General features: G+C 35.2%; 1 long non-coding RNA gene across 1 annotated transcript; it reads right to left on the minus strand.

The window, feature by feature from the left end:
• Nucleotides 1–1,333: 1,333 nt before the first annotated feature.
• Nucleotides 1,334–8,573, minus strand: LOC143260143 (uncharacterized). Its single transcript, XR_013034253.1, has 2 exons — nt 8,162–8,573; nt 1,334–3,394 (listed from the first exon to the last, which is right to left on the minus strand). It is a non-coding gene; the product is annotated as an uncharacterized LOC143260143 (long non-coding RNA).
• Between the last annotated feature and the right edge of the window lie 667 nt (nt 8,574–9,240).

Raw genomic sequence — 9,240 nt, forward strand, 5'->3', positions numbered from 1 at the left:
CGTGGGAATTTAAGACAGCGTTAAATTCATTTAAGACATCCACAACCCACACTCTCGATGAGAGCCAAACGTCCAAATATCCAAATAACCAAATCGACGACCCAAGCATCTTTTGCAAACGCAATTCAATAGATGAAACTGTGATAACAGCGAAGCCAAGATTAGAAGAAACAATGATGCAAACACCACTCATCTACAATCTCCCAGGAGCCTCATCTACGCCATTACATCTACCAATAATCTCACCTGCCAAGATCAGTGAACCAAGTATAACTTAGTCTATACCTGATTGCGAATCTAAATCCCAGGAGAACAGCAGTTCAACTGATGGAGACGAACCAGATATTAGCCCAGTTTTGCCACAACCTACGAACACGAATAACATTGTCACACCAGCAGATGAAATTCGATGAAAATTAATAGGAGAAGCTTGCAGTAGATTAATCGCAGGTCACAAGGGTGTAACGGAAACCTTAAATCAATTAACCCTTTCGGTACTACCGCCGCCTATTGGCGGCATCCACGGAAAGTTATGTGGGCACTTTATGTGGGCACCGTGAACAGCACCAACGGAAAGTTATGTGGGTATGATTACTCTCTATAGTACACATTACTTTACTATTCTGTGTTTAAAATTCCCGGCTGTTCTAATCGTTCCATTATAATATATAATTAGTAACAGTCAACAGCGTGCCTTAATTATATATGTTTTATAATATATAGATAAGCTACGAAAAACAAATTGGAATGTTTGCTTATATCGTTAATTTTTTTAATGTATAACTTACAATTTGAATTTAGTTCCCTTCAGGATGAGTGTAAAACGCTTGAAAGGAGAACAATGAATAAAAGAAATCATTGATTCCAAAAGAGATTCTGATGAAGAAAATCAATATAATTTAGCATTTCGCAAAAGGAGGAACAATCGAGCACGTGTACTTAGCACCTCAGAATCTGAAGAAGCAGAAGAGCCTGAAGTACGAATTGATACTCCTTCTAGCATCAAATGGACATCAAAGAAGCTCAGTCCAAAAATTCATGATGTTACGCCACATCATTCGGGAGTAGTTGGGAACAATTTAAATCGTTTGTCGAGAATTTTGGATTACTTCAGACTACTTTTTTCTGAAGATTTAGTTAAATTTATTGTGGAAAAAACAAACAATTACTGGTGTCGACAGAAGGGTTCAGAAGGGATGGAAGTGGATGAATTATATTGTTTTATTGCTGCGTCGTTATTAATGACGCGAACCAAAAAGCTATCCTTAAATGAATATTGGTCTAAAGATAAGCTTCTCCGAAGCGATATATTCAGTCAAATTATGAGTAGAGATCGCTACTTTTCATTATTGAAAGTGTTGCATTTTACGGACATAGTCGGTCGCACTGCTGATCGTTTATACAAAATAAATGAAGTAGTGGAAATGCTACGAACATCTTTTTATCAATGCATTTCAGCCATACCAGCGGTTATGTATAGACGAAAGTCTACTCCTCTACAAAGGCCGTCTCTCATTTAAACAATATATTCCCCCGAAAAGGAGTAGGTTTGGTATAAAATCATTCCCACTTTGTGACTGCAAGACGGATTATATCCAAGATATAATCATTTATTGTGGGGCTAGTGCTACTGTAGCTACCGAATATCAATATATTGGAAAGCCAGGGAACTTTGTAATGTCGCTTTTGCAACCTTTTCTAAACAAAGGCCATTGGGTTGGCAACTAAGACTATTGTATTTATCTGGATAACTGGTTTTCCAGTCCCATATTGTTCAACCTACCCCACGAAAAAAGTACGAACGCTTGTGGCACTGTGCAAAGAAGACGGAAAGAGATGCTTAAAATAACTGATAAATTGAAAAAAGGAAAGGCAGTGTTCCGCTCATCTGAAAATCTGTTTGCAATGAAATGGTTTGATAGAAAGAAATTTTATATGCTTTTCACTATCCAAACCGCAGAATTTGCAGAAGTACCTAAGAAGTCAAGAAAAAATGAAATTGTTCTAAAGCCCAAAACGCATACTGCCTATATAAGCACACCACAAAAAAACAAATCCCAATGGCGAAATTTCACCTTCAGTTGATTAAGGAAATATTAGAAAAATAACACAAGAATCATGAATATCATCGGCTCACAGGGGGACATTTTCCTTCGATATATCAGTCGGGGAAAAAAGATCGAAAACGAAGATGTGTTGTATGTGCGGCTGGTGGTGTGAGACGTGAATCCAAGTATCAGTGCGAACAATGTAATGTGGGCTTGCGCGTTTCCCCTTGTTTCGAAAACTATCACACCAAGTTACACTATTAGTTTTGTCGTTGATTATATTTCACTATTAGTTTTATTATTTATTATGTTACACTATTAATTTTGTTATTTATTTTAATTTTGTAATATTGGACCATATTATTTATATCAATGCCATTTACTTTAATTAATGTACTGTAAAGAAAAAGATATGATTTTAAAACGTTAAGCGCCATGCCTGTTTTGTCTGTCCTTCCGTCTGATCCGCGAGATAAGATACCGTCGAAATCGGTTTTCTGCCGAGGATTGGTTTAGGTTACGACTAAGCAGTATAAACATTTTAGAAATGTTTTTCAAACACGTTAAATTCCGCGTCAGTCACCGATGTCGCGGTCCGAATGAAAAGTTTAGTGTCAATCACGCTCGAGATTTCTATGAATGCCGCAAAACATGTTTTCGCGGTTTACGCTGTCGGACAGTGCAACCACTCTTGCGAAAAACTTCCTCGTTCCACGAATGTATAACCGCGGCCAGGTCCTCCGTACCGAAAGGGTTAAAAGAAAAATATCACTGCCCCGAAATGAGAAAAGATTCACAAGAATTCATTCGTTCACTTATCAGAACAAAACCCGTCAACCCGTGATTATTACGGACACATCTCTGGAACCTTTTGACGAACTTGCCATCGACACATTTGGACTACTTCCAAAAACAATCAATGGAAATCGCTACATTTTAACTATGCGAGACAATTTAAAAAAGTATTGGTTAGCAGTTGCTTTATCAGATATTAAAGCCATGATAATAGCTGACGCGTCCGCGAGTCATTTCATTGCAATACGTGAGACACCAAAATCCATTTCGATAGATGAAAACACTAGTTTCTTGGGAAACTAATGCTACATGTTGCCGAGATGGATCGTTAAAAAGGAGCCATATATTGTATTAACAGAACATCTAAAACAATACATCGAGTCATATGAAGAATGGGACCTCTACTTACCATTTGCCATGATTTCATATAAATACCTCCGTCCACGAAGCTACGAATTTCACACCCCACGAATTAATCTTCGGGAATTACGATAAGTGAGCTAATCCGACATAACTTATGGTGGAGTAATACGTCCATGTGTAAAAAGAACCTGAAACAAGTAAATTCGATCCATGTTACATCGGGCCATACGAGATAGTAGATGTCGGATATAAATAATGCAATTTTAAAAACAGATGCGACCGGACACCTAATCGCGAAACATCAGGATAAATTAAAACACTCCTTTGTCTTCGATAGTTCGTCCGACACAAATTAAAAATTGGAATCACTTTCAGGATGAAGTAAATCCCGCTGATTATCCAGAGGTGCACGAGGATCTCTTAATATGCCAATGTATAAGGAAAATGCAACTCGTGTTTGAAGCTGAAGAATACAAATTGTGTGAAAAATGTTGGTCTCGAGTGGCAGCAGAAGAAAGAGAATTATTTCCTGAAGGCTGCTGGCATACCATCGCAGGAAACCACAGAAGTGAGGCAGATTGTCATTGTGAAGGATATGGTTCTGTAATCCTGGAAACATCAAACGCTAGTCGATGCCGAGAATGCATCGAAGAATACATATTTCGAAATGTAACTGGAGACATTACAGTAATTAAAAAATGGCAAGGCCATTGATGTGGTTACTCAGTGGTAGCATCATGACCGTTGACAGCAACACACGCACATATATACTGCAAATAATTAATTTATACAAGCAGGAGAGTCATCGGATGAGAGCATTAATACTTTTGAAGAAATACTTCAATGTAGCAAGGAAAAAAATGTAGACCTTATATTTCATTGTGGAGATTTATTTCACGATGCGAAACCAACAACTTCTGATGAATTAAAATGTATGGAATTGTTAAATAAATACTGTATGGGTCCCAGGTTAGCAAGATATGATAATATCAATATAAGATGGTATTTGAAGTACGACAAATATTAATGATTGTTTTTTCATCAGAGCAATTAACATCCAATTTTTGAGCGAGCCAGAATTAACATTCCCACACTGTACTTTTAAAACTGTAAATTTTTAGGATCCAAATTTTAATATTGACATGCTAATATTTTCCATTCACGGGAAAAATGACCATCCAAGTAAGAAATATAATATCAATAGTTTAAGTACAGTGATTTTTCAACATTGATTCAGCCATTAGTAATTATAATCAAAATTATAGGTTGTGGAATAAATGGGCCAAATGGACTTGTTGTCTGTGTCTGGTTTCATAAATTATTTTGGAAAATGGACAGCCACCCCTAAAATGATCATTCCTCCACTGATGATAAAAATGGGTAATACCCATGTTGCAATTTTTGGTTTAAGCTGCATGAACGATGATAAATTAATACGGATGTTGAACGATTTTAAGGTGAACTTATGAGATCCATATATGTATTGAGAGGTCTTTCCATTTTTTTTTATTGCACATGATTTTCATTCATAGGTGAAATGCTTTAATTTGTTTGTTTTACATAAAAAACGTGCACCATGTCTTAAACGTGGATATACTTCGGAAGCCCACCTTCCCTCTTTTGTTGACTTTGTCGTGTGGGGAGGGGAACAGGAATGTTGTATCACACACGTGTTTAACTCTAAAAGACAATACTACATTTCTCAAACAGGTATATTTTTAGATTTATTTATTAATTATGATGCATGAAAAATAAGAAACTACTGCTTAAGAAACGCACTTACAGATTGCGATTTCTTTATGCGAAGGCGAATCAAAGGCCAAACACATTGTCATACTTAGCGTAAACGGTAATAAGTTTAAGTTGAAGAAATTGAAATTAAAAACCGTTAGACCATTTGTGTTTGATACTCTGGTCCTTAATGATACAAATATAAAAAGTAACAATGATAGATTGCTATCAGAATCAGTTTTTAATATCGTCGACCGACGCATAGAAAATGAATTGATTCCTAGTACCGCGGAACAATTGTCAAATCATCCGAAGCAACCGGTCTTGCCGTATATTCGATTGAAAGTAATTTACTTGAAAGATAAAGAACGGTTCGATTCGACCAGGTAAGATTCTATTAGTATATTAACGAATACAAGTAATAAATGGAAATAAATAATATGTGTATTTTAGATTGGCACAGAAATATTGTGATAAAGTTGCTAATTCTCACGAATTAATTGTATTCTGTAAAACAAGAAGTTCCGGTAAGTACTCCAGGATACGACTGACATTATGAGCTATACTGAGGTAAACAAAAATTGCGATATTCTACAAGATGCTCGAAGGTAAAATTTGTGTTTGGTTTTTTAATTAGGAGAATTAAGGTTTTGTGGAAACCACATACAAGCAAAACTAAAAGGACACCAGTTTGGTTGAAAATAAAAACCTATGAACAATACTAACAGTGAATGATCTAAATAAAGCATTAGGTAAATTTGTTAACAAAAATAACACTAACGCTTTTAATAACCTACAGAGGTCAAGCATATACAATGTAATATTTCAAAATATTGATTTGCCATTATAAGCTCGATTGTATTGTTACAATTAATTCTTTACATATAGTCGTGAAATAAAAGAACTTGTGCTATGTTTGGAAACTACTGAAACAACTGCAGATATTGGAAATATCAGGAAAGAAATTAAAAATTATTGTGATAAGAGAAAGGAGGAAGCACAAAAAGAAAAGACAGAAGTATATGTATACTTGCAAACAAACTCATTTAAAAATGATAATATACTATCAGATTTGACAGATTGGATAATCGCATGCTATTTTATAGATGCAAACATTATTTGCTAATAGACCGGTAAAACCCTTCAATAATGACGAGATAATAGTTATTGTCAGTAGTAGTAACGATGAAGAAGAAGCGGAAAAAACAGATAAAGCTAATGGCAGTGGAGCATGTAACAAAAGCAAAGAAACCGATAAAAATAATGAAAATCATAAAAGTTCTGTTGGTATAACATCTGAGAGGTAATTTACTTCAACTCAAAAACAGACAACAGCGCAGGTACATCATCGAACTCTATTAAACGATTCACAGTTTATATGCATAGGTCTTTGATTTACTATTAACCATGACATTTTATCATTTGCTACAGGATGAAGCATTGGGCGGTGATGTAATAAAGAAAATAAATTGAGCGAAGCCTAATAAAATACGGTTCCTACGCAATTTCGATTCCAATTTAGATTAGTTTGTCCATGTCCGAATCCTTGTTTATACACTACATGTAAAACATTATATTAAACAAATACTTTTCATTAAATCTTGAAATATTTGATAATATATAATATATATTATATATAATTCGGACATTCAAGTTGCAACAAAAAAAAATACATACTATAAACAAATCTTAAAATCGTATAAAATAGAGATTTAAAAACGACATCAATCTTAAATAAATACTAATGATAGAACAACTAGTACAAGAACTAGTAAAACACCGTTTATCTGGACTGTGTTTATCCAACATAGTAACCCGTTACCAACAATTGGATGTCAGGAACGATGCTCCTCTTATCCAACTCCAGTCTACGCGACATACCCATTATACAACACACTGTTTTTGTTTCTTAGTTAGAAATTCTAGCATAGTCTTCCTGCATAGAATGTAAGATAAGTAACGATTTAATTCAGTTACTTGTATCTATGTGATTCGTCCAGAAACTATATTCTCATTACGTCTTCACACAAATCAAACGAAAAGAGAAAAAGAGTGGTGCTTTGTATTGAAGAAAAATTTGAAATTAATAGACGCTTCAGAAACAATTAATCTCTTGTCTCGTAAATATAACATTGGTAGATTTACTGTATATATCATAAAAAAATTATAAAGATAACATATTAAAATGCAAAGAAGATGATGCAGCAAACACGAATAGAGGAATAAAAATGAATAACAGCTTCTAAAAGTCGGTGAAAGTAATTTATCTTTGCATGAAAGATCAGATAGCGAACAAACCGTAATCACAAAGTTATATATATAATGTTGCAAGGTGCATTTCACACTGCGTAGAGTGCGATGTAGAAAATGTGATTAAAAATGATGGAAATGATAAAGGATTTCATATTCTTACCGACAATAAAATAATATCTCAAGTTATAGAGGATCAATCTGAAGTGAATGTATAATCAGGTACGCTATACAGTATGTTATACAATACTTACATTAAACAACTTAAGAAACAGTTTCAGATATCTAGAAATAAAGAAATAAATACAAGACATGCCCATAAAGCGACATTTTATTAGAAAATAAGCTTACATATTGCAAAGAAAATATATTAGGAATTGTAGATCTCGATAAGTTACATGCATGCCGAAAATTTCATCGAAATCAGTTAACGCAAGGTCATAGTTACGAGCATTAAACAAATTTTAAAACAGCAACTTTCTCACAATTATTGGACAGAAATATTAAAAATCAGGACAAAACTGCGATTTTTGCGATCTTTAATTGTTTACCGCTTATACCAAAGTCAACCGATTCCGCTGAAATTTTCAACATGCATATAAATTACCGAGATCTATGAAATCCATTTCTTAAATCTTCGTTATATATATTTCGTCATATATTATTTTCTTTAATCATTCTAAGCAATAACAAAATTCAAGTTGTTCAGTCCAGTTCTAAGCAAGTTATGGCGTTTTAAAAGTTGTCCGAATATTAATATAAATAAATATGGCCGCGACGCCATATATCCGCAAGAACCGATTGCCCACGTGGAAGACACGTGCTTCCAGTTTCGCAAGCTTTCTCAAGACGCCATATGCGTAACGCACGTGGCGTGTAATAATTCGCACTGGCGAATAATTAGCCCAGCCGAGAGAAGGTGTCCGAGCCATCGAAATGTAAATGAAGAAATTCGTACTGATAATGAGACTTACCGAAAAACCGATCAGAAATTCCCAGTTACGAATGCGGATCCTGGCCGGTCACTAGTCTTGACATATCTTTGGAACGGTCGCTGCCAGTTGTTGCCAGCACTGTCCTTTATTATTTCGCCTGCTGCCCTATGGTCTTTAGCGGCTATCTTCCTTCATTTCGTATGAATTAATCTCGGCTCGAATTGTCACAGTTATACTTATTTCTTCCAAACACCCAACGCTACGGTCTACGCGACAAAGATCCTCGTTCTCGGCAGATCGCTTCTTCAGCTAGAAACGAGGCATTCCCCACTCCCCAGACTCACGGCTCGGCACGACGCACAAACCCTACGCGCACTCGCCGTTGCTCAGGGCCGGCACCATTCGACTCAGCCCACGCTCCGAGCGTCCTAGATCTCGCGGCTGTGTATTCAGTGACTGTAGAGAATACCGCAACATGTTACAATTTCAAGAAATTTCAGTTTATGCAAATACGATAAGCTCAATAAATGGAAAACCAAGAAAGGAATTGGTGGCCAGAACTTTAAATGACAAACATCTCGAAAGTGAAAACATGTGATATGCAGTGTTTTTTCTTCCAGCCGCAGAATTTCCTTCTTTCCTGATTTTGTTAAAAGACTTACGAATCACTTTGCAAATAAAGATAAAAAAAATACAAAAATCATGCTTTCCACAAAACAAAAAAATAAATTATTATATTCAAAAAACTCTACCAAATTGCAGAAAAACAGTCTAGACTGAGCCCTCTTACAGCAAACTACGTGTTACATTTAAGATTACTTTTTTTGTCCGTGAAATGTGTATACGCTGTACGTGATTGTACTGAACATGTGTAATAAATTATGATACCCAAAGCTCACACAATTTTCGAAGTTTAGTATTTACCTAGCACTCTTTATAGTGATTAGATCAGTGCACAGAGATTGACACATAGTAATTAGATGAGTGTGCAGATGATAACTAGAAAAGGCTCAGTAAATGAGCAATGAGATGTACATTGTTTTCTAAAATTCCTGTTATAATATAGATTCACACATATAATGTAGAATGCATAAATACAGATATAGCTTTCATCTGAC

This window comes from Megalopta genalis, chromosome 10 (genome assembly GCF_051020955.1).
Source record: "Megalopta genalis isolate 19385.01 chromosome 10, iyMegGena1_principal, whole genome shotgun sequence".
NCBI classification, from domain to species: Eukaryota; Metazoa; Arthropoda; class Insecta; order Hymenoptera; family Halictidae; genus Megalopta; species Megalopta genalis.